This window comes from Anarhichas minor, unplaced genomic scaffold (genome assembly GCF_050575085.1).
Source record: "Anarhichas minor isolate MPS153535 unplaced genomic scaffold, ASM5057508v1 ptg000027l, whole genome shotgun sequence".
Lineage (NCBI taxonomy): Eukaryota > Metazoa > Chordata > Actinopteri > Perciformes > Anarhichadidae > Anarhichas > Anarhichas minor.
In genome coordinates, this window is record NW_027466473.1 from 14,858,957 (window position 1) to 14,876,935 (window position 17,979).

The 17,979-nt window shown below is 43.9% G+C and overlaps 1 protein-coding gene and 37 non-coding genes across 38 annotated transcripts in view; 1 reads left to right on the plus strand and 37 right to left on the minus strand.

The window, feature by feature from the left end:
* cfap54 (cilia and flagella associated 54) overlaps window positions 1-17,979 on the plus strand; it is a 122,804-nt gene that overhangs the window by 92,140 nt on the left and 12,685 nt on the right. The gene's annotated exons all lie outside the window — the stretch shown is intronic.
* On the minus strand, window positions 269-341 carry trnar-acg (transfer RNA arginine (anticodon ACG)). Its single transcript has one exon. It is a non-coding gene; the product is annotated as a tRNA-Arg (tRNA).
* Window positions 562-633, minus strand: trnah-gug (transfer RNA histidin (anticodon GUG)). The gene has a single exon. It is a non-coding gene; the product is annotated as a tRNA-His (tRNA).
* Window positions 1,062-1,134, minus strand: trnar-acg (transfer RNA arginine (anticodon ACG)). The gene has a single exon. It is a non-coding gene; the product is annotated as a tRNA-Arg (tRNA).
* On the minus strand, window positions 1,855-1,927 carry trnar-acg (transfer RNA arginine (anticodon ACG)). The gene has a single exon. It is a non-coding gene; the product is annotated as a tRNA-Arg (tRNA).
* trnah-gug (transfer RNA histidin (anticodon GUG)) lies at window positions 2,431-2,502 on the minus strand. Its single transcript has one exon. It is a non-coding gene; the product is annotated as a tRNA-His (tRNA).
* Window positions 2,714-2,785, minus strand: trnah-gug (transfer RNA histidin (anticodon GUG)). Its single transcript has one exon. It is a non-coding gene; the product is annotated as a tRNA-His (tRNA).
* Window positions 3,214-3,286, minus strand: trnar-acg (transfer RNA arginine (anticodon ACG)). The gene has a single exon. It is a non-coding gene; the product is annotated as a tRNA-Arg (tRNA).
* On the minus strand, window positions 3,501-3,572 carry trnah-gug (transfer RNA histidin (anticodon GUG)). The gene has a single exon. It is a non-coding gene; the product is annotated as a tRNA-His (tRNA).
* Window positions 3,784-3,855, minus strand: trnah-gug (transfer RNA histidin (anticodon GUG)). Its single transcript has one exon. It is a non-coding gene; the product is annotated as a tRNA-His (tRNA).
* trnar-acg (transfer RNA arginine (anticodon ACG)) lies at window positions 4,277-4,349 on the minus strand. The gene has a single exon. It is a non-coding gene; the product is annotated as a tRNA-Arg (tRNA).
* trnah-gug (transfer RNA histidin (anticodon GUG)) lies at window positions 4,570-4,641 on the minus strand. The gene has a single exon. It is a non-coding gene; the product is annotated as a tRNA-His (tRNA).
* Window positions 5,863-5,935, minus strand: trnar-acg (transfer RNA arginine (anticodon ACG)). The gene has a single exon. It is a non-coding gene; the product is annotated as a tRNA-Arg (tRNA).
* trnar-acg (transfer RNA arginine (anticodon ACG)) lies at window positions 6,656-6,728 on the minus strand. The gene has a single exon. It is a non-coding gene; the product is annotated as a tRNA-Arg (tRNA).
* Window positions 7,232-7,303, minus strand: trnah-gug (transfer RNA histidin (anticodon GUG)). The gene has a single exon. It is a non-coding gene; the product is annotated as a tRNA-His (tRNA).
* trnah-gug (transfer RNA histidin (anticodon GUG)) lies at window positions 7,515-7,586 on the minus strand. Its single transcript has one exon. It is a non-coding gene; the product is annotated as a tRNA-His (tRNA).
* On the minus strand, window positions 8,015-8,087 carry trnar-acg (transfer RNA arginine (anticodon ACG)). Its single transcript has one exon. It is a non-coding gene; the product is annotated as a tRNA-Arg (tRNA).
* Window positions 8,302-8,373, minus strand: trnah-gug (transfer RNA histidin (anticodon GUG)). The gene has a single exon. It is a non-coding gene; the product is annotated as a tRNA-His (tRNA).
* On the minus strand, window positions 9,078-9,150 carry trnar-acg (transfer RNA arginine (anticodon ACG)). Its single transcript has one exon. It is a non-coding gene; the product is annotated as a tRNA-Arg (tRNA).
* trnah-gug (transfer RNA histidin (anticodon GUG)) lies at window positions 9,365-9,436 on the minus strand. Its single transcript has one exon. It is a non-coding gene; the product is annotated as a tRNA-His (tRNA).
* trnah-gug (transfer RNA histidin (anticodon GUG)) lies at window positions 9,648-9,719 on the minus strand. The gene has a single exon. It is a non-coding gene; the product is annotated as a tRNA-His (tRNA).
* Window positions 10,146-10,218, minus strand: trnar-acg (transfer RNA arginine (anticodon ACG)). The gene has a single exon. It is a non-coding gene; the product is annotated as a tRNA-Arg (tRNA).
* trnah-gug (transfer RNA histidin (anticodon GUG)) lies at window positions 10,433-10,504 on the minus strand. Its single transcript has one exon. It is a non-coding gene; the product is annotated as a tRNA-His (tRNA).
* trnar-acg (transfer RNA arginine (anticodon ACG)) lies at window positions 10,931-11,003 on the minus strand. Its single transcript has one exon. It is a non-coding gene; the product is annotated as a tRNA-Arg (tRNA).
* Window positions 11,715-11,787, minus strand: trnar-acg (transfer RNA arginine (anticodon ACG)). Its single transcript has one exon. It is a non-coding gene; the product is annotated as a tRNA-Arg (tRNA).
* Window positions 12,002-12,073, minus strand: trnah-gug (transfer RNA histidin (anticodon GUG)). Its single transcript has one exon. It is a non-coding gene; the product is annotated as a tRNA-His (tRNA).
* On the minus strand, window positions 12,500-12,572 carry trnar-acg (transfer RNA arginine (anticodon ACG)). The gene has a single exon. It is a non-coding gene; the product is annotated as a tRNA-Arg (tRNA).
* trnah-gug (transfer RNA histidin (anticodon GUG)) lies at window positions 12,787-12,858 on the minus strand. Its single transcript has one exon. It is a non-coding gene; the product is annotated as a tRNA-His (tRNA).
* trnar-acg (transfer RNA arginine (anticodon ACG)) lies at window positions 13,285-13,357 on the minus strand. Its single transcript has one exon. It is a non-coding gene; the product is annotated as a tRNA-Arg (tRNA).
* On the minus strand, window positions 13,572-13,643 carry trnah-gug (transfer RNA histidin (anticodon GUG)). The gene has a single exon. It is a non-coding gene; the product is annotated as a tRNA-His (tRNA).
* Window positions 14,072-14,144, minus strand: trnar-acg (transfer RNA arginine (anticodon ACG)). The gene has a single exon. It is a non-coding gene; the product is annotated as a tRNA-Arg (tRNA).
* Window positions 14,642-14,713, minus strand: trnah-gug (transfer RNA histidin (anticodon GUG)). Its single transcript has one exon. It is a non-coding gene; the product is annotated as a tRNA-His (tRNA).
* Window positions 15,142-15,214, minus strand: trnar-acg (transfer RNA arginine (anticodon ACG)). The gene has a single exon. It is a non-coding gene; the product is annotated as a tRNA-Arg (tRNA).
* trnah-gug (transfer RNA histidin (anticodon GUG)) lies at window positions 15,429-15,500 on the minus strand. The gene has a single exon. It is a non-coding gene; the product is annotated as a tRNA-His (tRNA).
* On the minus strand, window positions 15,929-16,001 carry trnar-acg (transfer RNA arginine (anticodon ACG)). The gene has a single exon. It is a non-coding gene; the product is annotated as a tRNA-Arg (tRNA).
* trnah-gug (transfer RNA histidin (anticodon GUG)) lies at window positions 16,499-16,570 on the minus strand. The gene has a single exon. It is a non-coding gene; the product is annotated as a tRNA-His (tRNA).
* trnar-acg (transfer RNA arginine (anticodon ACG)) lies at window positions 16,999-17,071 on the minus strand. Its single transcript has one exon. It is a non-coding gene; the product is annotated as a tRNA-Arg (tRNA).
* Window positions 17,569-17,640, minus strand: trnah-gug (transfer RNA histidin (anticodon GUG)). Its single transcript has one exon. It is a non-coding gene; the product is annotated as a tRNA-His (tRNA).

Below are 17,979 nucleotides of genomic sequence, written 5' to 3' on the forward strand. Positions count from 1 at the left end.
CCTACAGAGTAGTAGTCAGACGCTTTTTATACACAGTTTGTAGAGCAGGAAGTTGTGAAACGAGGAGTAAGTGATTTATAAGTTAAAGACTCGTAGGAGATAGCCAGTGAACATAACTGAAATCTACAAACCTTTTGTCCCACGCAATCTGAAAGCCTTTGTCGACATCATTTGTCTCTATAAGGATGTAAATTTACTTAGTTGAGCAGTTTGTAGGGCAAGAACTTGTTTAACGAGGAGCAAGTGACCTACAAGTTAAAGAATCGTACGAGCTAGCCAGGAGTCGAACCTAGAATCTTCTGATCCGTAGTCAGACGCGTTGTCCATTGCGCCACTAGCCCTACACATTGGTGCATTGTGGGAAATGCCGTGTTCCGACAGCAGTTCATGCAAACGTGTGGACAACGTGTGGACAACTCCAGTACAATTACTGGTGTCGTCGGAAAACATCGGGCTTCATTTAGAAAAATTGGCTGAAGCTGGCAAGTTTCAAACTACATGAAATGAGACTGGAGTACACTACAACTACAACAGCTTAAAACATGCACAACTCATCATTGCTGCCGTGACCCGGATTCGAACCGGGGTTGCTGCAACCACAACGCAGAGTACTAACCACTATACGATCACGGCCACTTGGTTGACAAAGTGCCTCTTTCTTGCATATTTTGAGCTCTGGATATCAACTCTACTTGATTCAACAGGCAGTAGAGCAGGAACTTTAGAAACGAGCGGCAATTGATTCAGAGGAATTGTACAAGCTAGCCAAAAGTTCCACCTAGAATTGCTCCGCCCTACAGAGTAGTAGTCAGACGCTTATTATACACAGTTTGTAGAGCAGGAAGTTGTGAAACGAGGAGTAAGTGATTTATAAGTTAAAGACTCGTAGGAGATAGCCAGTGAACATAACTGAAATCTACAAACCTTTTGTCCCACGCAATCTGAAAGCCTTTGTCGACATCATTTGTCTCTATAAGGATGTAAATTTACTTAGTTGAGCAGTTTGTAGGGCAATAACTTGTTTAACGAGGAGCAAGTGACCTACAAGTTAAAGAATCGTACGAGCTAGCAAGGAGTCGAACCTAGAATCTTCTGATCCGTAGTCAGACGCGTTGTCCATTGCGCCACTAGCCCTACACATTGGTGCATTGTGGGAAATGCCGTGTTCCGACAGCAGTTCATGCAAACGTGTGGACAACGTGTGGACAACTCCAGTACAATTACTGGTGTCGTCGGAAAACATCGGGCTTCATTTAGAAAAATTGGCTGAAGCTGGCAAGTTTCAAACTACATGAAATGAGACTGGAGTACACTACAACTACAACAGCTTAAAACATGCACAACTCATCATTGCTGCCGTGCCCCGGATTCGAACCGGGGTTGCTGCGACCACAACGCAGAGTACTAACCACTATACGATCACGGCCACTTGGTTGACAAAGTGCCTCTTTCTTGCATATTTTGAGCTCTGGATATCAACTCTACTTGATTCAACAGGCAGTAGAGCAGGAACTTTAGAAACGAGCGGCAATTGATTCAGAGGAATTGTACAAGCTAGCCAAAAGTTCCACCTAGAATTGCTCCGCCCTACAGAGTAGTAGTCAGACGCTTATTATACACAGTTTGTAGAGCAGGAAGTTGTGAAACGAGGAGTAAGTGATTTATAAGTTAAAGACTCGTAGGAGATAGCCAGTGAACATAACTGAAATCTACAAACCTTTTGTCCCACGCAATCTGAAAGCCTTTGTCGACATCATTTGTCTCTATAAGGATGTAAATTTACTTAGTTGAGCAGTTTGTAGGGCAATAACTTGTTTAACGAGGAGCAAGTGACCTACAAGTTAAAGAATCGTACGAGCTAGCAAGGAGTCGAACCTAGAATCTTCTGATCCGTAGTCAGACGCGTTGTCCATTGCGCCACTAGCCCTACACATTGGTGCATTGTGGGAAATGCCGTGTTCCGACAGCAGTTCATGCAAACGTGTGGACAACGTGTGGACAACTCCAGTACAATTACTGGTGTCGTCGGAAAACATCGGGCTTCATTTAGAAAAATTGGCTGAAGCTGGCAAGTTTCAAACTACATGAAATGAGACTGGAGTACACTACAACTACAACAGCTTAAAACATGCACAACTCATCATTGCTGCCGTGCCCCGGATTCGAACCGGGGTTGCTGCGACCACAACGCAGAGTACTAACCACTATACGATCACGGCCACTTGGTTGACAAAGTGCCTCTTTCTTGCATATTTTGAGCTCTGGATATCAACTCTACTTGATTCAACAGGCAGTAGAGCAGGAACTTTATGAAAACATCGGGCTTCATTTAGAAAAATTGGCTGAAGCTGGCAAGTTTCAAACTACATGAAATGAGACTGGAGTACACTACAACTACAACAGCTTAAAACATGCACAACTCATCATTGCTGCCGTGACCCGGATTCGAACCGGGGTTGCTGCGACCACAACGCAGAGTACTAACCACTATACGATCACGGCCACTTGGTTGACAAAGTGCCTCTTTCTTGCATATTTTGAGCTCTGGATATCAACTCTACTTGATTCAACAGGCAGTAGAGCAGGAACTTTATGAAAACATCGGGCTTCATTTAGAAAAATTGGCTGAAGCTGGCAAGTTTCAAACTACATGAAATGAGACTGGAGTACACTACAACTACAACAGCTTAAAACATGCACAACTCATCATTGCTGCCGTGACCCGGATTCGAACCGGGGTTGCTGCGACCACAACGCAGAGTACTAACCACTATACGATCACGGCCACTTGGTTGACAAAGTGCCTCTTTCTTGCATATTTTGAGCTCTGGATATCAACTCTACTTGATTCAACAGGCAGTAGAGCAGGAACTTTAGAAACGAGCGGCAATTGATTCAGAGGAATTGTACAAGCTAGCCAAAAGTTCCACCTAGAATTGCTCCGCCCTACAGAGTAGTAGTCAGACGCTTTTTATACACAGTTTGTAGAGCAGGAAGTTGTGAAACGAGGAGTAAGTGATTTATAAGTTAAAGACTCGTAGGAGATAGCCAGTGAACATAACTGAAATCTACAAACCTTTTGTCCCACGCAATCTGAAAGCCTTTGTCGACATCATTTGTCTCTATAAGGATGTCAATTTAGTTAGTTGAGCAGTTTGTAGGGCAAGAACTTGTTTAACGAGGAGCAAGTGACCTACAAGTTAAAGAATCGTACGAGCTAGCCAGGAGTCGAACCTAGAATCTTCTGATCCGTAGTCAGACGCGTTGTCCATTGCGCCACTAGCCCTACACATTGCTGCATTGTGGGAAATGCCGTGTTCCGACAGCAGTTCATGCAAACGTGTGGACAACGTGTGGACAACTCCAGTACAATTACTGGTGTCGTCGGAAAACATCGGGCTTCATTTAGAAAAATTGGCTGAAGCTGGCAAGTTTCAAACTACATGAAATGAGACTGGAGTACACTACAACAGATTAAAACATGTACAACTCATCATTGCTGCCGTGACCCGGATTCGAACCGGGGTTGCTGCGACCACAACGCAGAGTACTAACCACTATACGATCACGGCCACTTGGTTGACAAAGTGCCTCTTTCTTGCATATTTTGAGCTCTGGATATCAACTCTACTTGATTCAACAGGCAGTAGAGCAGGAACTTTATGAAAACATCGGGCTTCATTTAGAAAAATTGGCTGAAGCTGGCAAGTTTCAAACTACATGAAATGAGACTGGAGTACACTACAACTACAACAGCTTAAAACATGCACAACTCATCATTGCTGCCGTGACCCGGATTCGAACCGGGGTTGCTGCAACCACAACGCAGAGTACTAACCACTATACGATCACGGCCACTTGGTTGACAAAGTGCCTCTTTCTTGCATATTTTGAGCTCTGGATATCAACTCTACTTGATTCAACAGGCAGTAGAGCAGGAACTTTAGAAATGAGCGGCAATTGATTCAGAGGAATTGTACAAGCTAGACAAAAGTTCCACCTAGAATTGCTCCGCCCTACAGAGTAGTAGTCAGACGCTTTTTATACACAGTTTGTAGAGCAGGAAGTTGTGAAACGAGTGATTTATAAGTTAAAGACTCGTAGGAGATAGCCAGTGAACATAACTGAAATCTACAAACCTTTTGTCCCATGCAATCTGAAAGCCTTTGTTGACATCATTTGTCTCTATAAGGATGTAAATTTACTTAGTTGAGCAGTTTGTAGGGTAAGAACTTGTTTAACGAGGAGGAAGTGACCTACAAGTTAAAGAATCGTACGAGCTAGCCAGGAGTCGAACCTAGAATCTTCTGATCCGTAGTCAGACGCGTTGTCCATTGCGCCACTAGCCCTACACATTGGTGCATTGTGGGAAATGCCGTGTTCCGACAGCAGTTCATGCAAACGTGTGGACAACGTGTGGACAACTCCAGTACAATTACTGGTGTCGTCGGAAAACATCGGGCTTCATTTAGAAAAATTGGCTGAAGCTGGCAAGTTTCAAACTACATGAAATGAGACTGGAGTACACTACAACTACAACAGCTTAAAACATGCACAACTCATCATTGCTGCCGTGACCCGGATTCGAACCGGGGTTGCTGCAACCACAACGCAGAGTACTAACCACTATACGATCACGGCCACTTGGTTGACAAAGTGCCTCTTTCTTGCATATTTTGAGCTCTGGATATCAACTCTACTTGATTCAACAGGCAGTAGAGCAGGAACTTTAGAAACGAGCGGCAATTGATTCAGAGGAATTGTACAAGCTAGCCAAAAGTTCCACCTAGAATTGCTCCGCCCTACAGAGTAGTAGTCAGACGCTTATTATACACAGTTTGTAGAGCAGGAAGTTGTGAAACGAGGAGTAAGTGATTTATAAGTTAAAGACTCGTAGGAGATAGCCAGTGAACATAACTGAAATCTACAAACCTTTTGTCCCACGCAATCTGAAAGCCTTTGTCGACATCATTTGTCTCTATAAGGATGTAAATTTACTTAGTTGAGCAGTTTGTAGGGCAATAACTTGTTTAACGAGGAGCAAGTGACCTACAAGTTAAAGAATCGTACGAGCTAGCAAGGAGTCGAACCTAGAATCTTCTGATCCGTAGTCAGACGCTTTGTCCATTGCGCCACTAGCCCTACACATTGGTGCATTGTGGGAAATGCCGTGTTCCGACAGCAGTTCATGCAAACGTGTGGACAACGTGTGGACAACTCCAGTACAATTACTGGTGTCGTCGGAAAACATCGGGCTTCATTTAGAAAAATTGGCTGAAGCTGGCAAGTTTCAAACTACATGAAATGAGACTGGAGTACACTACAACTACAACAGCTTAAAACATGCACAACTCATCATTGCTGCCGTGCCCCGGATTCGAACCGGGGTTGCTGCGACCACAACGCAGAGTACTAACCACTATACGATCACGGCCACTTGGTTGACAAAGTGCCTCTTTCTTGCATATTTTGAGCTCTGGATATCAACTCTACTTGATTCAACAGGCAGTAGAGCAGGAACTTTAGAAACGAGCGGCAATTGATTCAGAGGAATTGTACAAGCTAGCCAAAAGTTCCACCTAGAATTGCTCCGCCCTACAGAGTAGTAGTCAGACGCTTATTATACACAGTTTGTAGAGCAGGAAGTTGTGAAACGAGGAGTAAGTGATTTATAAGTTAAAGACTCGTAGGAGATAGCCAGTGAACATAACTGAAATCTACAAACCTTTTGTCCCACGCAATCTGAAAGCCTTTGTCGACATCATTTGTCTCTATAAGGATGTAAATTTACTTAGTTGAGCAGTTTGTAGGGCAATAACTTGTTTAACGAGGAGCAAGTGACCTACAAGTTAAAGAATCGTACGAGCTAGCAAGGAGTCGAACCTAGAATCTTCTGATCCGTAGTCAGACGCGTTGTCCATTGCGCCACTAGCCCTACACATTGGTGCATTGTGGGAAATGCCGTGTTCCGACAGCAGTTCATGCAAACGTGTGGACAACGTGTGGACAACTCCAGTACAATTACTGGTGTCGTCGGAAAACATCGGGCTTCATTTAGAAAAATTGGCTGAAGCTGGCAAGTTTCAAACTACATGAAATGAGACTGGAGTACACTACAACTACAACAGCTTAAAACATGCACAACTCATCATTGCTGCCGTGCCCCGGATTCGAACCGGGGTTGCTGCGACCACAACGCAGAGTACTAACCACTATACGATCACGGCCACTTGGTTGACAAAGTGCCTCTTTCTTGCATATTTTGAGCTCTGGATATCAACTCTACTTGATTCAACAGGCAGTAGAGCAGGAACTTTAGAAACGAGCGGCAATTGATTCAGAGGAATTGTACAAGCTAGCCAAAAGTTCCACCTAGAATTGCTCCGCCCTACAGAGTAGTAGTCAGACGCTTATTATACACAGTTTGTAGAGCAGGAAGTTGTGAAACGAGGAGTAAGTGATTTATAAGTTAAAGACTCGTAGGAGATAGCCAGTGAACATAACTGAAATCTACAAACCTTTTGTCCCACGCAATCTGAAAGCCTTTGTCGACATCATTTGTCTCTATAAGGATGTAAATTTACTTAGTTGAGCAGTTTGTAGGGCAATAACTTGTTTAACGAGGAGCAAGTGACCTACAAGTTAAAGAATCGTACGAGCTAGCAAGGAGTCGAACCTAGAATCTTCTGATCCGTAGTCAGACGCGTTGTCCATTGCGCCACTAGCCCTACACATTGGTGCATTGTGGGAAATGCCGTGTTCCGACAGCAGTTCATGCAAACGTGTGGACAACGTGTGGACAACTCCAGTACAATTACTGGTGTCGTCGGAAAACATCGGGCTTCATTTAGAAAAATTGGCTGAAGCTGGCAAGTTTCAAACTACATGAAATGAGACTGGAGTACACTACAACTACAACAGCTTAAAACATGCACAACTCATCATTGCTGCCGTGCCCCGGATTCGAACCGGGGTTGCTGCGACCACAACGCAGAGTACTAACCACTATACGATCACGGCCACTTGGTTGACAAAGTGCCTCTTTCTTGCATATTTTGAGCTCTGGATATCAACTCTACTTGATTCAACAGGCAGTAGAGCAGGAACTTTATGAAAACATCGGGCTTCATTTAGAAAAATTGGCTGAAGCTGGCAAGTTTCAAACTACATGAAATGAGACTGGAGTACACTACAACTACAACAGCTTAAAACATGCACAACTCATCATTGCTGCCGTGACCCGGATTCGAACCGGGGTTGCTGCGACCACAACGCAGAGTACTAACCACTATACGATCACGGCCACTTGGTTGACAAAGTGCCTCTTTCTTGCATATTTTGAGCTCTGGATATCAACTCTACTTGATTCAACAGGCAGTAGAGCAGGAACTTTATGAAAACATCGGGCTTCATTTAGAAAAATTGGCTGAAGCTGGCAAGTTTCAAACTACATGAAATGAGACTGGAGTACACTACAACTACAACAGCTTAAAACATGCACAACTCATCATTGCTGCCGTGACCCGGATTCGAACCGGGGTTGCTGCGACCACAACGCAGAGTACTAACCACTATACGATCACGGCCACTTGGTTGACAAAGTGCCTCTTTCTTGCATATTTTGAGCTCTGGATATCAACTCTACTTGATTCAACAGGCAGTAGAGCAGGAACTTTAGAAACGAGCGGCAATTGATTCAGAGGAATTGTACAAGCTAGCCAAAAGTTCCACCTAGAATTGCTCCGCCCTACAGAGTAGTAGTCAGACGCTTTTTATACACAGTTTGTAGAGCAGGAAGTTGTGAAACGAGGAGTAAGTGATTTATAAGTTAAAGACTCGTAGGAGATAGCCAGTGAACATAACTGAAATCTACAAACCTTTTGTCCCACGCAATCTGAAAGCCTTTGTCGACATCATTTGTCTCTATAAGGATGTCAATTTAGTTAGTTGAGCAGTTTGTAGGGCAAGAACTTGTTTAACGAGGAGCAAGTGACCTACAAGTTAAAGAATCGTACGAGCTAGCCAGGAGTCGAACCTAGAATCTTCTGATCCGTAGTCAGACGCGTTGTCCATTGCGCCACTAGCCCTACACATTGCTGCATTGTGGGAAATGCCGTGTTCCGACAGCAGTTCATGCAAACGTGTGGACAACGTGTGGACAACTCCAGTACAATTACTGGTGTCGTCGGAAAACATCGGGCTTCATTTAGAAAAATTGGCTGAAGCTGGCAAGTTTCAAACTACATGAAATGAGACTGGAGTACACTACAACAGATTAAAACATGTACAACTCATCATTGCTGCCGTGACCCGGATTCGAACCGGGGTTGCTGCGACCACAACGCAGAGTACTAACCACTATACGATCACGGCCACTTGGTTGACAAAGTGCCTCTTTCTTGCATATTTTGAGCTCTGGATATCAACTCTACTTGATTCAACAGGCAGTAGAGCAGGAACTTTATGAAAACATCGGGCTTCATTTAGAAAAATTGGCTGAAGCTGGCAAGTTTCAAACTACATGAAATGAGACTGGAGTACACTACAACTACAACAGCTTAAAACATGCACAACTCATCATTGCTGCCGTGACCCGGATTCGAACCGGGGTTGCTGCAACCACAACGCAGAGTACTAACCACTATACGATCACAGCCACTTGGTTGACAAAGTGCCTCTTTCTTGCATATTTTGAGCTCTGGATATCAACTCTACTTGATTCAACAGGCAGTAGAGCAGGAACTTTAGAAATGAGCGGCAATTGATTCAGAGGAATTGTACAAGCTAGACAAAAGTTCCACCTAGAATTGCTCCGCCCTACAGAGTAGTAGTCAGACGCTTTTTATACACAGTTTGTAGAGCAGGAAGTTGTGAAACGAGTGATTTATAAGTTAAAGACTCGTAGGAGATAGCCAGTGAACATAACTGAAATCTACAAACCTTTTGTCCCATGCAATCTGAAAGCCTTTGTTGACATCATTTGTCTCTATAAGGATGTAAATTTACTTAGTTGAGCAGTTTGTAGGGTAAGAACTTGTTTAACGAGGAGGAAGTGACCTACAAGTTAAAGAATCGTACGAGCTAGCCAGGAGTCGAACCTAGAATCTTCTGATCCGTAGTCAGACGCGTTGTCCATTGCGCCACTAGCCCTACACATTGGTGCATTGTGGGAAATGCCGTGTTCCGACAGCAGTTCATGCAAACGTGTGGACAACGTGTGGACAACTCCAGTACAATTACTGGTGTCGTCGGAAAACATCGGGCTTCATTTAGAAAAATTGGCTGAAGCTGGCAAGTTTCAAACTACATGAAATGAGACTGGAGTACACTACAACAGATTAAAACATGTACAACTCATCATTGCTGCCGTGACCCGGATTCGAACCGGGGTTGCTGCGACCACAACGCAGAGTACTAACCACTATACGATCACGGCCACTTGGTTGACAAAGTGCCTCTTTCTTGCATATTTTGAGCTCTGGATATCAACTCTACTTGATTCAACAGGGAGTAGAGCAGGAACTTTATGAAAACATCGGGCTTCATTTAGAAAAATTGGCTGAAGCTGGCAAGTTTCAAACTACATGAAATGAGACTGGAGTACACTACAACTACAACAGCTTAAAACATGCACAACTCATCATTGCTGCCGTGACCCGGATTCGAACCGGGGTTGCTGCGACCACAACGCAGAGTACTAACCACTATACGATCACGGCCACTTGGTTGACAAAGTGCCTCTTTCTTGCATATTTTGAGCTCTGGATATCAACTCTACTTGATTCAACAGGCAGTAGAGCAGGAACTTTAGAAACGAGCGGCATTTGATTCAGAGGAATTGTACAAGCTAGCCAAAAGTTCCACCTAGAATTGCTCCGCCCTACAGTAGTAGTCAGACGCTTTTTATACACAGTTTGTAGAGCAGGAAGTTGTGAAACGAGGAGTAAGTGATTTATAAGTTAAAGACTCGTAGGAGATAGCCAGTGAACATAACTGAAATCTACAAACCTTTTGTCCCACGCAATCTGAAAGCCTTTGTCGACATCATTTGTCTCTATAAGGATGTAAATTGACTTAGTTGAGCAGTTTGTAGGGCAAGAACTTGTTTAACGAGGAGCAAGTGACCTACAAGTTAAAGAATCGTACGAGCTAGCCAGGAGTCGAACCTAGAATCTTCTGATCCGTAGTCAGACGCGTTGTCCATTGCGCCACTAGCCCTACACATTGGTGCATTGTGGGAAATGCCGTGTTCCGACAGCAGTTCATGCAAACGTGTGGACAACGTGTGGACAACTCCAGTACAATTACTGGTGTCGTCGGAAAACATCGGGCTTCATTTAGAAAAATTGGCTGAAGCTGGCAAGTTTCAAACTACATGAAATGAGACTGGAGTACACTACAACAGATTAAAACATGTACAACTCATCATTGCTGCCGTGACCCGGATTCGAACCGGGGTTGCTGCGACCACAACGCAGAGTACTAACCACTATACGATCACGGCCACTTGGTTGACAAAGTGCCTCTTTCTTGCATATTTTGAGCTCTGGATATCAACTCTACTTGATTCAACAGGCAGTAGAGCAGGAACTTTAGAAATGAGCGGCATTTGATTCAGAGGAATTGTACAAGCTAGCCAAAAGTTCCACCTAGAATTGCTCCGCCCTACAGTAGTAGTCAGACGCTTTTTATACACAGTTTGTAGAGCAGGAAGTTGTGAAACGAGGAGTAAGTGATTTATAAGTTAAAGACTCGTAGGAGATAGCCAGTGAACATAACTGAAATCTACAAACCTTTTGTCCCACGCAATCTGAAAGCCTTTGTCGACATCATTTGTCTCTATAAGGATGTAAATTGACTTAGTTGAGCAGTTTGTAGGGCAAGAACTTGTTTAACGAGGAGCAAGTGACCTACAAGTTAAAGAATCGTACGAGCTAGCCAGGAGTCGAACCTAGAATCTTCTGATCCGTAGTCAGACGCGTTGTCCATTGCGCCACTAGCCCTACACATTGGTGCATTGTGGGAAATGCCGTGTTCCGACAGCAGTTCATGCAAACGTGTGGACAACGTGTGGACAACTCCAGTACAATTACTGGTGTCGTCGGAAAACATCGGGTTTCATTTAGAAAAATTGGCTGAAGCTGGCAAGTTTCAAACTACATGAAATGAGACTGGAGTACACTACAACAGATTAAAACATGTACAACTCATCATTGCTGCCGTGACCCGGATTCGAACCGGGTTGCTGCGACCACAACGCAGAGTACTAACCACTATACGATCACGGCCACTTGGTTGACAAAGTGCCTCTTTCTTGCATATTTTGAGCTCTGGATATCAACTCTACTTGATTCAACAGGCAGTAGAGCAGGAACTTTAGAAACGAGCGGCATTTGATTCAGAGGAATTGTACAAGCTAGCCAAAAGTTCCACCTAGAATTGCTCCGCCCTACAGTAGTAGTCAGACGCTTTTTATACACAGTTTGTAGAGCAGGAAGTTGTGAAACGAGGAGTAAGTGATTTATAAGTTAAAGACTCGTAGGAGATAGCCAGTGAACATAACTGAAATCTACAAACCTTTTGTCCCACGCAATCTGAAAGCCTTTGTCGACATCATTTGTCTCTATAAGGATGTAAATTGACTTAGTTGAGCAGTTTGTAGGGCAAGAACTTGTTTAACAAGGAGCAAGTGACCTACAAGTTAAAGAATCGTACGAGCTAGCCAGGACTCGAACCTAGAATCTTCTGATCCGTATTCAGACGCGTTGTCCATTGCGCCACTAGCCCTACACATTGGTGCATTGTGGGAAATGCCGTGTTCCGACAGCAGTTCATGCAAACGTGTGGACAACGTGTGGACAACTCCAGTACAATTACTGGTGTCGTCGGAAAACATCGGGCTTCATTTAGAAAAATTGGCTGAAGCTGGCAAGTTTCAAACTACATGAAATGAGACTGGAGTACACTACAACAGATTAAAACATGTACAACTCATCATTGCTGCCGTGACCCGGATTCGAACCGGGGTTGCTGCGACCACAACGCAGAGTACTAACCACTATACGATCACGGCCACTTGGTTGACAAAGTGCCTCTTTCTTGCATATTTTGAGCTCTGGATATCAACTCTACTTGATTCAACAGGCAGTAGAGCAGGAACTTTAGAAACGAGCGGCATTTGATTCAGAGGAATTGTACAAGCTAGCCAAAAGTTCCACCTAGAATTGCTCCGCCCTACAGTAGTAGTCAGACGCTTTTTATACACAGTTTGTAGAGCAGGAAGTTGTGAAACGAGGAGTAAGTGATTTATAAGTTAAAGACTCGTAGGAGATAGCCAGTGAACATAACTGAAATCTACAAACCTTTTGTCCCACGCAATCTGAAAGCCTTTGTCGACATCATTTGTCTCTATAAGGATGTAAATTGACTTAGTTGAGCAGTTTGTAGGGCAAGAACTTGTTTAACGAGGAGCAAGTGACCTACAAGTTAAAGAATCGTACGAGCTAGCCAGGAGTCGAACCTAGAATCTTCTGATCCGTAGTCAGACGCGTTGTCCATTGCGCCACTAGCCCTACACATTGGTGCATTGTGGGAAATGCCGTGTTCCGACAGCAGTTCATGCAAACGTGTGGACAACGTGTGGACAACTCCAGTACAATTACTGGTGTCGTCGGAAAACATCGGGCTTCATTTAGAAAAATTGGCTGAAGCTGGCAAGTTTCAAACTACATGAAATGAGACTGGAGTACACTACAACAGATTAAAACATGTACAACTCATCATTGCTGCCGTGACCCGGATTCAAACCGGGGTTGCTGCGACCACAACGCAGAGTACTAACCACTATACGATCACGGCCACTTGGTTGACAAAGTGCCTCTTTCTTGCATATTTTGAGCTCTGGATATCAACTCTACTTGATTCAACAGGCAGTAGAGCAGGAACTTTAGAAACGAGCGGCATTTGATTCAGAGGAATTGTACAAGCTAGCCAAAAGTTCCACCTAGAATTGCTCCACCCTACAGTAGTAGTCAGATGCTTTTTATACACAGTTTGTAGAGCAGGAAGTTGTGAAACGAGGAGTAAGTGATTTATAAGTTAAAGACTCGTAGGAGATAGCCAGTGAACATAACTGAAATCTACAAACCTTTTGTCCCACGCAATCTGAAAGCCTTTGTCGACATCATTTGTCTCTATAAGGATGTAAATTGACTTAGTTGAGCAGTTTGTACGGCAAGAACTTGTTTAACGAGGAGCAAGTGACCTACAAGTTAAAGAATCGTACGAGCTAGCCAGGAGTCGAACCTAGAATCTTCTGATCCGTAGTCAGACGCGTTGTCCATTGCGCCACTAGCCCTACACATTGGTGCATTGTGGGAAATGCCGTGTTCCGACAGCAGTTCATGCAAACGTGTGGACAACGTGTGGACAACTCCAGTACAATTACTGGTGTCGTCGGAAAACATCGGGCTTCATTTAGAAAAATTGGCTGAAGCTGGCAAGTTTCAAACTACATGAAATGAGACTGGAGTACACTACAACAGATTAAAACATGTACAACTCATCATTGCTGCCGTGACCCGGATTCGAACCGGGGTTGCTGCGACCACAACGCAGAGTACTAACCACTATACGATCACGGCCACTTGGTTGACAAAGTGCCTCTTTCTTGCATATTTTGAGCTCTGGATATCAACTCTACTTGATTCAACAGGCAGTAGAGCAGGAACTTTAGAAACGAGCGGCAATTGATTCAGAGGAATTGTACAAGCTAGCCAAAAGTTCCACCTAGAATTGCTCCGCCCTACAGAGTAGTAGTCAGATGCTTTTTATACACAGTTTGTAGAGCAGGAAGTTGTGAAACGAGGAGTAAGTGATTTATAAGTTAAAGACTCGTAGGAGATAGCCAGTGAACATAACTGAAATCTACAAACCTTTTGTCCCACGCAATCTGAAAGCCTTTGTCGACATCATTTGTCTCTATAAGGATGTCAATTTAGTTAGTTGAGCAGTTTGTAGGGCAAGAACTTGTTTAACGAGGAGCAAGTGACCTACAAGTTAAAGAATCGTACGAGCTAGCCAGGAGTCGAACCTAGAATCTTCTGATCCGTAGTCAGACGCGTTGTCCATTGCGCCACTAGCCCTACACATTGCTGCATTGTGGGAAATGCCGTGTTCCGACAGCAGTTCATGCAAACGTGTGGACAACGTGTGGACAACTCCAGTACAATTACTGGTGTCGTCGGAAAACATCGGGCTTCATTTAGAAAAATTGGCTGAAGCTGGCAAGTTTCAAACTACATGAAATGAGACTGGAGTACACTACAACAGATTAAAACATGTACAACTCATCATTGCTGCCGTGACCCGGATTCGAACCCGGGTTGCTGCGACCACAACGCAGAGTACTAACCACAATACGATCACGGCCACTTGGTTGACAAAGTGCCTCTTTCTTGCATATTTTGAGCTCTGGATATCAACTCTACTTGATTCAACAGGCAGTAGAGCAGGAACTTTATGAAAACATCGGGCTTCATTTAGAAAAATTGGCTAAAGCTGGCAAGTTTCAAACTACATGAAATGAGACTGGAGTACACTACAACTACAACAGTTTAAAACATGCACAACTCATCATTGCTGCCGTGACCCGGATTCGAACCGGGGTTGCTGCGACCACAACGCAGAGTACTAACCACTATACGATCACGGCCACTTGGTTGACAAAGTGCCTCTTTCTTGCATATTTTGAGCTCTGGATATCAACTCTACTTGATTCAACAGGCAGTAGAGCAGGAACTTTAGAAATGAGCGGCAATTGATTCAGAGGAATTGTACAAGCTAGACAAAAGTTCCACCTAGAATTGCTCCGCCCTACAGAGTAGTAGTCAGACGCTTTTTATACACAGTTTGTAGAGCAGGAAGTTGTGAAACGAGGAGTAAGTGATTTATAAGTTAAAGACTCGTAGGAGATAGCCAGTGAACATAACTGAAATCTACAAACCTTTTGTCCCATGCAATCTGAAAGCCTTTGTTGACATCATTTGTCTCTATAAGGATGTAAATTTACTTAGTTGAGCAGTTTGTAGGGTAAGAACTTGTTTAACGAGGAGCAAGTGACCTACAAGTTAAAGAATCGTACGAGCTAGCCAGGAGTCGAACCTAGAATCTTCTGATCCGTAGTCAGACGCGTTGTCCATTGCGCCACTAGCCCTACACATTGGTGCATTGTGGGAAATGCCGTGTTCCGACAGCAGTTCATGCAAACGTGTGGACAACGTGTGGACAACTCCAGTACAATTACTGGTGTCGTCGGAAAACATCGGGCTTCATTTAGAAAAATTGGCTGAAGCTGGCAAGTTTCAAACTACATGAAATGAGACTGGAGTACACTACAACAGATTAAAACATGTACAACTCATCATTGCTGCCGTGACCCGGATTCGAACCGGGGTTGCTGCGACCACAACGCAGAGTACTAACCACTATACGATCACGGCCACTTGGTTGACAAAGTGCCTCTTTCTTGCATATTTTGAGCTCTGGATATCAACTCTACTTGATTCAACAGGCAGTAGAGCAGGAACTTTAGAAACGAGCGGCAATTGATTCAGAGGAATTGTACAAGCTAGCCAAAAGTTCCACCTAGAATTGCTCCGCCCTACAGAGTAGTAGTCAGATGCTTTTTATACACAGTTTGTAGAGCAGGAAGTTGTGAAACGAGGAGTAAGTGATTTATAAGTTAAAGACTCGTAGGAGATAGCCAGTGAACATAACTGAAATCTACAAACCTTTTGTCCCACGCAATCTGAAAGCCTTTGTCGACATCATTTGTCTCTATAAGGATGTCAATTTAGTTAGTTGAGCAGTTTGTAGGGCAAGAACTTGTTTAACGAGGAGCAAGTGACCTACAAGTTAAAGAATCGTACGAGCTAGCCAGGAGTCGAACCTAGAATCTTCTGATCCGTAGTCAGACGCGTTGTCCATTGCGCCACTAGCCCTACACATTGCTGCATTGTGGGAAATGCCGTGTTCCGACAGCAGTTCATGCAAACGTGTGGACAACGTGTGGACAACTCCAGTACAATTACTGGTGTCGTCGGAAAACATCGGGCTTCATTTAGAAAAATTGGCTGAAGCTGGCAAGTTTCAAACTACATGAAATGAGACTGGAGTACACTACAACAGATTAAAACATGTACAACTCATCATTGCTGCCGTGACCCGGATTCGAACCCGGGTTGCTGCGACCACAACGCAGAGTACTAACCACAATACGATCACGGCCACTTGGTTGACAAAGTGCCTCTTTCTTGCATATTTTGAGCTCTGGATATCAACTCTACTTGATTCAACAGGCAGTAGAGCAGGAACTTTATGAAAACATCGGGCTTCATTTAGAAAAATTGGCTGAAGCTGGCAAGTTTCAAACTACATGAAATGAGACTGGAGTACACTACAACTACAACAGTTTAAAACATGCACAACTCATCATTGCTGCCGTGACCCGGATTCGAACCAGGGTTGCTGCGACCACAACGCAGAGTACTAACCACTATACGATCACGGCCACTTGGTTGACAAAGTGCCTCTTTCTTGCATATTTTGAGCTCTGGATATCAACTCTACTTGATTCAACAGGCAGTAGAGCAGGAACTTTAGAAATGAGCGGCAATTGATTCAGAGGAATTGTACAAGCTAGACAAAAGTTCCACCTAGAATTGCTCCGCCCTACAGAGTAGTAGTCAGACGCTTTTTATACACAGTTTGTAGAGCAGGAAGTTGTGAAACGAGGAGTAAGTGATTTATAAGTTAAAGACTCGTAGGAGATAGCCAGTGAACATAACTGAAATCTACAAACCTTTTGTCCCATGCAATCTGAAAGCCTTTGTTGACATCATTTGTCTCTATAAGGATGTAAATTTACTTAGTTGAGCAGTTTGTAGGGTAAGAACTTGTTTAACGAGGAGCAAGTGACCTACAAGTTAAAGAATCGTACGAGCTAGCCAGGAGTCGAACCTAGAATCTTCTGATCCGTAGTCAGACGCGTTGTCCATTGCGCCACTAGCCCTACACATTGGTGCATTGTGGGAAATGCCGTGTTCCGACAGCAGTTCATGCAAACGTGTGGACAACGTGTGGACAACTCCAGTACAATTACTGGTGTCGTCGGAAAACATCGGGCTTCATTTAGAAAAATTGGCTGAAGCTGGCAAGTTTCAAACTACATGAAATGAGACTGGAGTACACTACAACAGATTAAAACATGTACAACTCATCATTGCTGCCGTGACCCAGATTCGAACCGGGGTTGCTGCGACCACAACGCAGAGTACTAACCACTATACGATCACGGCCACTTGGTTGACAAAGTGCCTCTTTCTTGCATATTTTGAGCTCTGGATATCAACTCTACTTGATTCAACAGGCAGTAGAGCAGGAACTTTATGAAAACATCGGGCTTCATTTAGAAAAATTGGCTGAAGCTGGCAAGTTTCAAACTACATGAAATGAGACTGGAGTACACTACAACTACAACAGCTTAAAACATGCACAACTCATCATTGCTGCCGTGACCCGGATTCGAACCGGGGTTGCTGCGACCACAACGCAGAGTACTAACCACTATACGATCACGGCCACTTGGTTGACAAAGTGCCTCTTTCTTGCATATTTTGAGCTCTGGATATCAACTCTACTTGATTCAACAGGCAGTAGAGCAGGAACTTTAGAAATGAGCGGCAATTGATTCAGAGGAATTGTACAAGCTAGACAAAAGTTCCACCTAGAATTGCTCCGCCCTACAGAGTAGTAGTCAGACGCTTTTTATACACAGTTTGTAGAGCAGGAAGTTGTGAAACGAGGAGTAAGTGATTTATAAGTTAAAGACTCGTAGGAGATAGCCAGTGAACATAACTGAAATCTACAAACCTTTTGTCCCATGCAATCTGAAAGCCTTTGTTGACATCATTTGTCTCT